Source organism: Rhinopithecus roxellana, chromosome 10, assembly GCF_007565055.1.
Source record: "Rhinopithecus roxellana isolate Shanxi Qingling chromosome 10, ASM756505v1, whole genome shotgun sequence".
Classification (NCBI taxonomy): Eukaryota; Metazoa; Chordata; class Mammalia; order Primates; family Cercopithecidae; genus Rhinopithecus; species Rhinopithecus roxellana.
This window is the reverse complement of record NC_044558.1, coordinates 56957674-56971220: the sequence shown is the minus strand read 5'-3', so window position 1 is coordinate 56971220 and position 13547 is coordinate 56957674. Positions and strand designations below refer to the sequence as shown.

The following is a 13547-nucleotide window of genomic DNA, read 5'->3' as shown; positions in this document are numbered from 1 at the left end:
GCCTCGGCCTTTCTCCCCTGACCTCTCGACCTCTGGGGTGCCTGAGGAAAGAGTTGACCCGGTCACTGCCTCCCCCTAGTCAATGAGTCCCCCTCTATTAGCATAAAACATGAATCTGCTGGCAGCTTGACAAATTATAACTAGCAGCCAGAGTTTTGCCAACTGGCTGGCTTGGGCGCTGTCTATTTATCATTGAAAATGGTAAATCATAAGAATCCAGATGACTTAATTATTCAAATCCACCCAGGACCCAGAGAAGCTGCAGGCCTGTCAATCTCAGCCCTGGGCTCACAGAGAAGAGCGGGGGAATTGCTGTGAGCTTGTGAGCTGGAAGAAGCAGGTTCAATTGCCGCCTCTCCCCTGCCCAGAGAGCAGGGTTTTGCTCTGCAGTCCCTTCCCCTCCCTGCCATCCTGCCCACCTTTCCAGCCATAAGCCTGGCCAATTGTTTTGGTTGCTGGCCTCCGGAGGCTGTCCCTCGCCTGCCTCCCGCTGCCCACTACCCGCTCCTCAAGCTCAGCCGGTGTTTCCCGGCCTCTCTTTGTGTGGATGTTAGCTCTTTCTGTTTCGGTGCCCTCATTTTTATTTCTTCTCTTTCTCCGATTCCTTTCATCATTTCTCTTCATCTCTCCTCTGCCTGTCACAGGTAGACACTGAGCCCCACACATGGCCTTTCTGGTGGAGTTTTGCCTGCTCTCCTGGCCCCTTTGTCCTCACTGTCCCAGAGGTGCCAGCTCAGGATCCCCATCCATACACACCCCACCCTTAGCCCAGCACTCCGAGTGCTAGGAGGCCTGAATTCACGTCTCTCCGCTGTGGGGCCATATGGAAACACACATGTCAGTCGATAATACTGGGCCTGCCCCCACACCCCACACACACAACCTTTCTGTCCCTTTCTTTTTTTTTTTTTTTTTTTTTTTTGAGACAGACTTTTGCTCTTGCTGCCCAGGCTGGAGTGCAATGGCACGATCTCAGCTCACCACAATCTCCGCCTCCCAGGTTCAAGCAATTCTCCTGCCTCAGCCTCCTGAGTAGCTGGGATTACAGGCATGCGCCACCATGCCTGGCTAATTTTTGTATTTTTAGTAGAGAAGGGGTTTCTCCATGTTGGTCAGGCTGGTCTCAAACTCCTGACCTCAGGTGATCTGCCCACCTCGGCCTCCCAAAGTACTGGGATTACAAGCGTGAGCCACTGCGCCCGGCCTTTCTGTCCCTTTCTTCCGTGGATTTCTAAATACCATTATGCACAACTTGGGAGGCAGTGGCCAGGCTGTCAGAGATGTGCCCCGACCACTGAGGCAGGGCTTCGTCTCAAGAAGGCCCATCCCTCACTCCCAGCATGGAACCACCTGAAGCCCCAGCAGAGGGATCGAGCTTTCCCAGAAGGAGAAGAAACCCTGTTTACAGAACAAGTCCTAGATCCAGAGGTCTGCATACTGAGCTTCTGGGGGGCCCTTTGATGTTTGGGTCCTTTTACCTTTGTGTCCCTCACAGTCCAGTATAAATACGTCCTACTTTTTCTTGCAGTCCTGGACCCCATGAGAAATGTATGCCCTTGCAGACTCACAATGGCCGGTGGGAGGCACATATTCACCAATGCTGATACTGCTTTCACCCCAGAGGGGAATGTGAGGAACAAGGAGGTTGCCAGAGCCCCTCTGCTTGAATGGCATCCCGGCCTATTCTTTTGGATGGCTTGCTTTACCTGCAAGCGCCCTGGAGGCTCCTCAGAGCTACTTCTGTGTCTGCAGATGCTTGTCAGCTTGGTTCTGGGATTGAGTCTGGCTTTGTCGGGGTGTGTGTGTGTGAGCACGTGCACACCTTTCTGCGGATAACCTGGAGTCCTGGCATGCTGACGGGTTGTGCCTGGTGGTGTGCATGCCTGCACAGGTGTGCCAGTGCCCCTGAGGTGTATGTGGGTGTGTGTATGTGTGCATGATACACTTCCAGAAAAAGCCCTTGTGCTTAAACGATGACTGACAATGTCCCCACCAACAGGACACCTGAGGAAACAGCCCTCTCGATTCCATTTTAAGGCCTCTGCGCAATGTTGCTCTCGGTGAAATATTGGACTTGGCATATCATAAAACTTTAAAGAAGGAGCTACCTGTTTCTGCTACTGAAAGTAAGTTCTTCCTAGAGTCTAGCCATCTCCTCTTCTTTCAGGCTGGAATATGAGCATAGTCAGAAATTTTGAGGGGGGCTCCCTACTCCTCCAAGAGAACACACGTGACATATAGGGGGCCCTTCCACAGCCAGGCTCGTGCCCGCTGCTTAAACACTGCATCCCCTCCCTCTTCCCTTCCTCCCCACCTTTCCAAGCCAGGGTGATATTTGACAAGGGCAGTGGTGAGGGGTGAAACTTGGGGCGGGTGGGGGGGGGAAGGATCAAGATTCAAAAGGAGGCCAAGCTGCTGGAAGGCAGATCAATAAGGGGAGACAGATTGGAGACAGGTTTCTCTCACTACTTCCCCACCCCTCGCTGGCTCACCGCCCCCACCCCAGCGCCTGAAAGCAGGTGGAGCACAGAGCCAAGCACTGGCCTCTCCCTGCCCTTCTAACTCAAACAGGTTCCTAATCCCTGGGTAGAGGGTAAACAGCCTCTAAGCATGGCCAGGATTAACCACAGAAATGCCACTAATGTATTTCGGGGCACTGCTCCCTGCCCCTACCCCCACCCTGTGTTACTAATTAGCCCAGCAGCAGGGAGAAGCTTGGGAGGAGCAGCTCAGAATGCCTTTGTGCAGGCTCTGAAAGCCCAGGTCTGGGCTCTGGACAGTGTCTCTGGTGCTAGACAAGCTGGGGTGGCAGAGGATTCCCGCCCCCTCCCCGCCACTCCTAAATCAGCTCAAAGGCAGACAGGGTTTTTTTTCTCTGCGCCCTCCCTGAATCCCCCTGTCTCTCCTTTCCTGTTCACAGCTGGGAGGCAGGTGGGGGACAAGAGGGAGAGTGGAACCGGCTCTGGAAATCAAACGATGCAATAAAAAATTAATTGTCTAATTAAAACCATGAGGAAGCCCCTTGCCAGAGTTTGGCTCTGAGTCATCAGGGCTATAAAGGGTGGGAAAATGAGTCTCAGCTCCTAATAAATTCCTGATTTGCAGCTTGGTCTATCAGCAAAGGAGCACTGAGTGTTCTACTGGCTAGGCCTCCTGGAGGTCATTCCACCCTCTCTCTGCCCCAACCCGGCCATCACACCCAAAATCCCACACGAGCCCATAGTGGGAAAACCCTTTTGAGTTTCCCCAAAAGGAGAGAAAGGGGGGACCCTCAGTCTCCCTGATCTGATGCTTACCCATTCCTTCCTGGTCTTTCCTCAGGAAAGGAAAGTTCTGGAAACTTCCTCAACCAAAGAGTTCTTCATTTAGGTTAACTAATAACTGTGTGAACAAGTTTGCTGTGTAGGTTCATTTTGACCTCACCTCTTCCACTTTTGTGAAAAGTATAATTTATGGAACTGATTTATGATTCCCTCTCTTAGATCTTAGTGCTGATTTTTGCAGGTGAATGACAGAGAACCAAGCTAAGAAATTAATCTCCCCTCTAAAAGAGGGCTGTGCACCCTGCCCAGTTGACCAAATCCTCTGGAAGAATGAACACAGAGCTAGTCCAGAAAGGAGTGCATAGTTAGGCAACTCTTACGGGCAGAAGGATGCCCCAACCTTCTCCCTGAATCACTGAACCATTTCTTCACTTGGGTCTGCCTGTGTAGACACAGCCTCCATGCCTCTATTCCCTCCCTTTCTTGGCAAAAGCAAATGCATTATACATTCATCAGAGGTATTAATTCATAATAGCAGCAGGAAGAGGTAGTTAGCATACTGCCTTCAACATCATATTACATTATTTTATTATACAGAATACAATACGAACTCTACATCTGTGATTAGCTTCTTTAAACAAACATGGCAGAACAAACAAGGGCTGCCCTTCAAAACAGTCACCTGCAGAGAACATACACTCATTCCTTATGTGCCTCTATTGATTCAAACATATGTGCAGTCTCCTTTCAAAACTGACTTCAGAGTCAGTTTACAAAGAATTCAAGGCAACCATTATTAACTGATTTTTTTTAGCGGGGGGCGGGGGGTGGCAGAGGCTGACTGATTCCAAAAAAGCAAAGCATAAAGATTTACCACCAATAAGGACGATCAAAAAACTGAGTCACACACCCTGAAGACAATTCCAAAAGAAGGCTGCAAAAAATTGTGTCACCGCAACCTTGTCGAAATAAGGGGGTCTCCCCACAAGGTGACTACTCGCAGGCAGCGGTGCCCATCAGAACCAGTTCTCCATAGCCACATCTGGAGCGCATTACTCATCACTCCTGATGATCCTTCTTTCGTTCATCTGGTTGTTATTTTTCATCCTAAACAATGGACTAAGCTTTCCCTAAGAAGGAGAAAAAAGAAGAAAACAAATTCCTGACCTCTATCTAGGTCAGGTTCCCATTTCTGATTTCAGTGAGTTCCCATGCACAAGTGTAGCCATCGTGGCTAGGCCATTCTGCCTCTAAGATCCGCAAACCTAGAGACTGGAATGTAGACTCTGATTCTGATTCACCTCATTTTTGTTATCGTTGTTTGTTTGTTTGTTTGTTTGGGGGAGTTTTCTTTGAGGCAGGGTCTTGCTCTGCCACCCAGGCTGGAGTGCAGTGGCATGATCATGGCTCACTTCAGATTTGACCTCCAGGTTTCAAGTAATCCTCCACCTCAGCCTCCCAAGTAGCTGGGACTACGGGCACACACCACCATGCCTGGCTAATTTATTTTTTATTTTTTGTAGAGATGAGGTCTCCCTATATTGTCCAGGCTGGTCTCAAACTCCTGGCCTCCAGCAATCCTCCCACCTCAGCCTCCCAAAGTATTGGGATTACAGGCATGAGTTACTGCCTTACCTCGTATTAACTGCCTACCTATTAAATGCCAGGCCCCACTAGGTGCTTCCACATGGGTTATCCTTTCCAATTCAGGGATTTTGAGACTGTTTTCCTTCCCTGATGATGGACTTTTGTCATTTCTAATCTAGCCCAAGACCACGCACTGCTCCACAGTCCTGTTGTTCCGGGAGACAGCTCCCATTCCTGTGCCACTTTCGTGAGGACTTAACTTCGGAAATCATTCTGTCCATCTCTCTCTGTCTCTGGGCAAAGTCTTACTTGAATATTGCTAGTTCTCATGTTGACCAGCTTGGGCTTCTAAACAGAACTCTGACCCAAAAAGGGCATCATGATGACCCATAGTGGCACAACTCCCCGGGGGAGAAGGGGACATCTTACACATTGAATTCTATGTGAATGGCACCACCTAGAGTTGTGCTCCAGGAATGCAGTGAATGGCGCTCTCTGGAGCTCAGCAATGCTGCCACACCCTACTACCTAGAGATGCCTGGTGATCAAGTCAGCCTCACGCAGCATTCAAGGATGAAAAACCTAGGTTTTGACAACTAAGGTGTCAATATCTCAGCCCCTCAAAAAAGGGAGTGGAGATCCTCTCCACCTCATTGACGGCTGAGAGATCCCTGCTTAGCACACAGCTCACCAATCTTCTCTCCATCAACTTCAAAGTCCCCTCCAGCCTCAAGGAGGCCCCCAAGGGTATGAAGCAAAGCTGGTTTGACCTGAGCTTGGTGTTGGGTGGTGTCACCCCAGCACAGTTCAGGCTAGGCCTAGAAATCACAGTGAGACCAAAGACCCCATCTTGGGAAGGGATGGGAGTGGGGACTGGAGGGGTGGGTACAATCTTCAGAGCACAGTATATTGTTTACAATCACCCAGATCCCTCCTAGACACAAGGCCTGCTAGGCTCACACTTGGGTCTTCCCTAGCAAGCAAAGATGTTTTGCCTGCTCACCCTCTGTCAAGTTCATCCCATATGGACATCCTCCTTCATCCTCTGCCTAACCTTTCCTTCCCCTTCTCTCAGCTCCTTTCCTATTTTCCTCTCCCACAGACTCTGAATGAAACCCTCTGACTGCTGTAATCTCCACAACATTCCCCTTGAGCACAGATTCTCTCAGCTGACAGAGTCCTTCAGACCCTGTGTCACCAGGACAGGAGCTTCTAATGTGTCCTATTCACCCCCTTATGTCAGAACATCCCTGACTCAACAGCTCATGGAAGCTCAGCCCTCAGAGCCCCAGACAAAGCTACCACATGGAAGACTGAGGGCACCAGCACTCACAGAGAGGGTCAGCTGGTCCACAGCCAACCTATCTTGACTGAAGTCTTCCTTCATGCTAGGCATTGTGGGCCATAGAAACAGTAGGGGTAGTCTGGCCCCAAAGAGTATTTGGTCTCATATGACAAAAAAGAGACACGTCCATCCCAGATTTAAAAATAAGAATAGGGGCCATGCCTGGTGGCTCATACCTGCAATCCCAGTACGCTGGGAGGCCAAAGTAGGAGGATCTCTTGAGGCCAGAAGTTTGAGACTAACCTTGGCAACACAGTTTATACAAAATAATTTTAAAAATTAGTGGGTGCGGTAGCTCATGCCTGTAATCCCAGCATTTAGGGAGGGCGAGGTGGGTGGATCACTTGAGGTCAGGAATTTGAGGCCAGCCTGACCAACATGGTGAAACTCCATCTCTACTAAAAATACAAAAATTAGCCGGGCATGGTGGTGGGCACCTGTAATCCTAGTCCCAGCTACTCGGGAGACTGAGGCAGGAGAATCGCTTGAACCTGGGAGGCAGAGGTTGCAGTGAGCCGAGACCATGCCACTGCACCCCAGCCTGAGCGAAGAGCAAGAGTCAGTCTCAACAAAAAGAAAAAAAAAATTAGCTGGGTGTGATGGTGAGTGCTTGTAGTCCTAGCTATGGGAGGCTGAGGCAGGAGGATCACTTGAGCCCACTAGAGGCTGCAGTGAGCTGTGATTGTACCACTGCACTCCAGCCTGAGTGACAGAGCAAGACCTTGTCTCTAATAAATAAATATCTGACCATGAAGGTAAGCCTTATGGACAATAAGTTTCAGGGGTAGAAGAAAGTGCTGTCACTGAGGGTCCTCCCAGGAGACTCCCAGGGGCGGTCAGATAGGAGCTATCCTTGCAGGTTTAGAAAGATTGAGAGCCCATCAGAGGCCTCCAGGCTGCTAAAGAACCATCCTGTGGGTTGTCCTTTGTTTCCCCCAGAACACTGGTCATGGGAGGAATGGGCTCCAGCAGCAGCAGGGTAGCATCACCGAGCACCTGCTCTCTGCCAGGCACTGTGCTGGCCACTAGGAACACAGAGAAGAGCAAGGAGGTCCATGCCATCAAGGCACCGACAGTCCAGATGGGGAAAGAAACCAGGGATCTTTACAAAGCAAGGTGAAAAGAACTAAGACTATAGGTATGCCCAGGGCACCAGGGGAGCACCATGCACACACCTAAACCTCCCTGGGAAGGGAAAGGAAAGGGTCATGAAAGTCTCCCTGAAGGGGAGGAGGATGGAAACTAGAAGCAAAATTATATGCAAATGGTGCCCCTTTTTTCTCCCCACACTCTTCCCAACTGAAGGTGACCTTCCACCCCAAAAATAAATCCTTAGCTTCTTCAACTAAGGTTTAAGGGGTGTCCACACCCCAACCAACTCTCACTCATCCTCAAATGATCCAAATCTGAACTGGGATTCCAGCCAGATATGGGGTGCCTCCCTAACCCATGTGCCCCACAGTCGATCCCACCCTGCCAGCATCATGACCAGACACTCTCTGATTCCTGAGACAGGACAGAGCCTGGGGAACAGGGAGGGGGGCGCCTACTGTCTCCTGGAATTCACATACCCTACAGCCTTCCTATTTCACGCCCCTGTGTGTGTAAGATGCCCCTGTTCCCCACCGTTCTCCATCTGTGATCCGACTGCTGCCCTCCCCCTGCTACAGCTTCTCCTTCACCCCCCTTGGAAGAATGCACCCTCCCCTCAGCTTTCTCTCCACAGAGGCCAGAGCAGGAGGGATGTTGCATATGGCCCCATTTTCCTTGGCCTGGGTAGCCTATTTTGGAAGCGAGAACCACCCTTGCCCTTCCGTCCCCTCTGGGAAGCACCGTCCCTCCCCTCTCCACATTCCCCAGAAGTTCTCAGACTGAGATCTGCCCTACGTGCAGTTATGTGGTGAAATCACTGCTTTCCTCCCCCCCAGAGGCGCCAAAGCTGGGAAGGGAGGGTACTCAAACCTTTGATGTAGGCACGTTTCAGAAGGCCCACCTGTCCCCTCTCTCCCCAGCCCCCAGCCTGAAAGGCTGGAGCCCATCATCACAGCTTTCCTGCCTGGATCAGCTGGGGGCAAGATCAGGTCATACACACTCTCTCCCGCTGGGGGCAATCAGGCCCAACCACACTCAGGGACATCTGTCTCCAGCAAATAGGGGGTAATCCCAAATTTGAGGGGTTCTGTGACACTTAAAAGCTTCAAGTAGGAAGGTCTGCAATTTCTCTTGGAGGGGGCCCTGTGGGGAGGGTCGCTCAGAAACCCTCGTTTGATGTTGCGCTTTCATGGCTATGGTTTGATCCAGATGTTCCCCAATTGTGGGATTTTCTCTTTGGGAGGGAGAGGCCCTTGGCTGTGAACACATTTCCATCATGTGCACATTTGGATCTCGGCCTGCTGGGTGGGGGTGCTCTTCCAGCTCTCACTAACCCCACCCTTCCCCCTAGGATCACATCTTTTCCCTTCACATCCAGAGAAGAGAAGAGGATCCATAAGGGGGCATTCCCAGCTCCTTGATGATTTGCTATGTGACTGTCCAAAAATGTCTCTACATCTCTGTTCTTCTGGCACCACGAGCTGAAGTTGGTTTCCAAAAAAGGTACCCAGGTCAAGGGAAGAATAGGAGAGGGAATTCTGGAACCAAATTTCTGTCTAAGAAAGAAACAATTATCTAAGAAATTGTGAGTGGAACTGGACTGAAAGCGGATGAGTCAGGGCTCTTGAAAAAAAAAGTGGCCATCCCTCTTTTGAGTCAGTTCTGCAAGAGTGGACAGAAACTTTTCCAGACTCCCAGGCCTCTCTGCTCCCTCAGAACTTGAAAAGATTAAAGTCATTCCTCCTCAAGGTCTTCACTGAAACCCTGGAAATCTTTCCTTCAGTTTTAAGAGATTCCAGTTCTTCCCATTGTCCAGCCTCAGTCACTACTTGCTGTGTAGCATAAAGTGGCTTCCCTGGGGGAAAGTGTACCAGTCCCGCTCATGGGTCCTCTAAGACCCCCCGGCATTCCTCAAGACACTTCTGCCTCATGTTGTCACAAGAAGGGCTGTCAAACAGATTTTAAAAACCCCAGGCTCGGCCAGGCATGGTGGCTCACACCTGTAATCCCAGCACTTTGCGGGGCTGAGGCGGGTGGATCACGAGGGCAAGAGATCGAGACCATCCTGGCTAACACGATGAAACTCCGTCTCTAATAAAAATACAAAAAATTAACTCGTCGTGGTGGCAGATGCCTGTAGTCCCAGCTTCTTGGGAGGCTGAGGCAGGAGAACGGCGTGAACCTGGGAGGCGGAGCTTGCGGGGAGCAGAGATAGCGCCACTGCACTCCAGCCTGGGCAACAGAGCGAGACTCCATCAAAAAAAAAAAAAAAAAGACTTGGCTCCTCACCTGTATTGTGGGAATCCCAGCCTAAATTGGACATGTGGACGTTAAGCAATAGAGGACAGACAAACAAAGGAATCTCCAAACCTTGCAGGACCCAAGGCAGCAGCCCACGAGTGGATCCTAAAGGATTTTCATCAGCCGCAAGTCTGGGTAAGTGGGCTTTTTTTAGGGGGAGGGGAGAAGCAGCCTGGGATGCTTCTTGCAGGAAGAAGAGTTTCAGAGGAGACAAGAGAGGTTAGGAGCCACTGAGTGGGTGAGGAGGGCCCAGCCCAAGAGGCTGTGGACAACCACAAGAGGCGGGCCAATGGGAGAAGAGGGCACTGTTCCTCAGTGGACTAGGTAGAAGGAGGGGTTGTAGAGAGGTGGGCGCAAGGAAGGAAGGAGGAGGATGGGGAGCTCCCCGTGGCTATCCCACCTGAAGAATCTGAGCAGCTGTTCCCAGCTCCCCCTTGCTCTGTGTAACATCAAGCAAATGCACGTTGTGGGATCAGCTTTTCCTCTGAAGACCTCAGGGCCAGTTCTCAGGCCTCCCCCTCCCTGTGGACTTTAATCCAGTCCAGCACAGATGGGTCAGGTCACGATGGTGGTGGGGTAGTAGCATTGGGTCTCCCTGGCTTGAGTTTTTTCTTATTCCCCCATGTCCTCTCCTTCTTAGGCAATAATTTATCCTTCTGCATGGTCTTACATACCCCACATGTCTATAGCTCAGAGAACTAAGAAGCACTCCATCATTCTTAAGTTAGGCCTTGCCACCTGCAGGCCCCTCCCCTCCCACACTTACCTTCACACGACTGGGGCAAGTGGTTAGTTTCCCCATGGCCCCTCCAGCCCCTCTCCACTACATGACACCCTTCTTATCTTTCTGACTACAATTAGAGCCTCCTCTCCCTGTAGGGAAGTGAGAGGGACAAGGTCAAGGATCCTCACAACTCAATAACAACTGTAGAGAGCCTCACCTATCCTGTGCACTCACAGTGACTCCATGCAGGGGACCAGCAATGAGGGGAAAGGGAGTGGGAATCAGTTTGGGGACGGGGAGAATCCTGCAATGGGATTCCCTGCCTGGTCTAGTCTGGTCTGGGAGCAGGGCAGATGCTCAACAAGGCATCCCAGGTCTTGGGCGAGCCACTGGCAGTGGTGAGGCACCAGCTCTGTCAGGGCATGTGAAAGTTCATGTTTTCTCTCCCTCCCACTCTCCATGACTGTGGATCCTGAGAAGGACACACCTGACACAGGTACTGCCCTCATCTTTCCCTGTAACTCCACCTCCACCCCCATACCCACTTTATCCCTCTGCAGGGTTACTAGAGCCTGACCCAAATTCTCTATTCCAGAGACAGACAGACCTGTTCCCCAACTCCCAGTGGTGCTACGCATTGAGACACTGAGGTGGGACCCAAAGATCTGCTCCCGTCTTCTCCCCTGAGGGGCTTGCAGAAGCCCCTTTCTCAGAGTCACCCCTCCCAGGCTGAGGTGAAGAAGCTGAGAAGGGAAGGGCCATAATGATAAGGCTGGGGCAGGGGACAGCAGCACCCTCCGTGCCCTCTCCCGATTAATGCAGGTAAACATATAAGGGTTTCTCCCAAATGTGAGGGTTCTGCTTCGGGGCCAAGGAAGGCCCCACCAGTACCTGCTGCCCCTCCTGTTCGTCCTCCCTCTTTTCAGCCCCACAATTACCAAGAGCGAGTTGTTGAGGCAAGCTCTACCCCAGGCCTGCATTAAGAAATTTGGGTGGGAGAATAGATGTAAGAGACATCTCCTTAGTGTTTACTGCAAACCCTGCCAAGCTAGAGGTGCCATAATCTGCCCTGTATCAGATCCACAGAGTTATACCACCAACCCCCCCCCCCCCAGGATGTATGTGAGACCACTGGGCTCATTGGCACTGGCAAATAAGATGGCCAGGAAGCAATCAACACTGAGTGCCCACTGTGTGCTTGGCACTGGGCCAGACTCTGCTGGGGGAGACTAGGGGAGAGGCTCATTTCACTGGTCTTGTGCTCCACATACCATGTTAAGCCAGAGAGGTACATATTACAAATACTGGAGACTCTCATGCTTGAATATAATCCTATAATCTTATACCCACTCCCATTCAGACGTGTGGTCATATGTGAATGTCAAACACACAAGCTAGACAGAAGAAGGAACCTCCCCAGGTTGTCAGTGCTGTAGAGTAAAATCATCAGACTCAAAGGCCTCATTCTTGGAAGGTGATGAACCAGGAGAGCCACCGTCTTGCTGGGCCAGGGGTAAAGTAAGGCTCCTGTCTGAAGGCAGGGGGATGGTTGAGATGACCCGTCAAGATGCTACCCAGGACAAGACACAGAGGTAAAGGTTCCAGTAGAGGGGCATGAGGAGGAGGGACAGATGGATGGAGGGATGGAGGAGTGCAGGGAGTAGTGCTGGAGAGATGAATGGTCTTGGTTGGACTGATGGGCGAGGCCGGGATAGATGGATGGCCACTGAGGTTTGTTTACTGGCAGCCCCCAGCCCGCCATCGCCCCGGGGAGAGGAATGGTGGCTGGCACATCAGAGGGCTCTTAGGGAAGCTCATGGAGATGATTTAGATGGGAATGAATCAGCTCCATATGGATTAAGTGTCCCCGCAAATCCCAGGATCTTACAGATGAGGGGACGGGGCAAGGGCACTGAGGGGAGGGGAGAGAGTGAGGAAGCAGCGTGGAGCTGGTGCAGAGAAACACGGTCCTGGAGCCAGGGAAAGGGTACCTTAGAGGGCACGGGGCAGGTCAGCCTGGCACAGATGCAGCCTCTGCCTTGGTCTATTGAGACCACTGTTCCTCTTGCTTGGTACCAAGCTTTGGGAAAAGGCCTCCTTCTCCACACCAAACCAGCTGTTGGAGTGTCCTTTCTGAGTCAGTTTTGGTCTGTCTCCTCTTGCCTCTGTCTCTTGTTCTCTCTGCATCTTCATGTGTCTTTCATCTTCATTTTTCTGTCCTTCTCACTCTCGACCTTCTCTGTGTTTCTGTCTCTCTCCTTCCACACTCCCTCACCACATCTCTCCGTCTCTTTCTCTAGAGGCATAAATGGTACAGGGATGCTGCCAGTTTCTCTGAACTTCAGCCTTAGCTCTGCCCTCCTCTCCAGGGGTCAGGTCTAATGCCTCCCTCCCTCTGTGCTGTTCTCTCACGCAGATCTCAAGTTTGGAGGTAGTCAACATAACAGGGAAGGTGGTGAGAAAAGTGACTTTTTGGCTACAGAAAGTTATTTATGTTCCTCTTTGCCACCCTGCCCTTGTGCCTTCAGCTGTCCCTTCTCCCAGTGCCAGAGGAGACTTGGATTGAGCACCCATGCTCCATGGACAACAGCGAGTTGAGCAGACCTTAACATCATTCCCGGGGAGGCAATGGGTCATCTGCTGGCTGGGGTTATCAAAGGCCCCGTCTCCCACTCCTCTCCCATGCCCCAAAGTGAAGAGCCCCAGAACGAAGCTCCAGAATGAAGCCCCAGTTATGAAGCCGGCTGCCATGTGGGCGACCTGGAGTCAGAGCACAGGGCAGTCACATATGACAATTGGTTGAAATATCACAGCCACTCTCCCCCTACCCCCACTAGTGATCTATGGGCTGCGTGCCCTGTAAAAATTATTTATCGGGGCCTCAGAGTGTCCTGATTTAGTGCCGCTGCCTCTGGGGCCTTGGGGCCTGCCTGTCCGCCAGAGTCTAAGCGTTAAACGACGCTAAAAAGTTAAACAGCCAACGCTGGGGGCTCACTCGAGGAGGCGCCATAAAGCTGTCGGAGCTGCTTAAATCAGGAGCGAGGATTCCCTGGGACATCTTCTCTCCATATGCCGCAAGCCAAGAAGGCTCTCCTTACCCCTCTGCCACTCACCCATACCCAGGAGCCCACAGAGGGCAGAGGACACGTGGGCCGGGGGCCTGGGACAGAGCCTGAAAGGAGGCCACGGATGACCTCCTCTGCAGGGCTTTCTCCAGCAGAACAGGGGCCACGGC

At 51.6% G+C, this 13547-nt stretch overlaps 1 protein-coding gene across 1 annotated transcript in view; it reads right to left on the bottom strand.

Annotated features, from left to right (window-relative positions):
- The window catches only part of SMUG1 (single-strand-selective monofunctional uracil-DNA glycosylase 1), a 72213-nt gene that overhangs the window by 16010 nt on the left and 42656 nt on the right, over positions 1-13547 (bottom strand). The window lies entirely within an intron of this gene.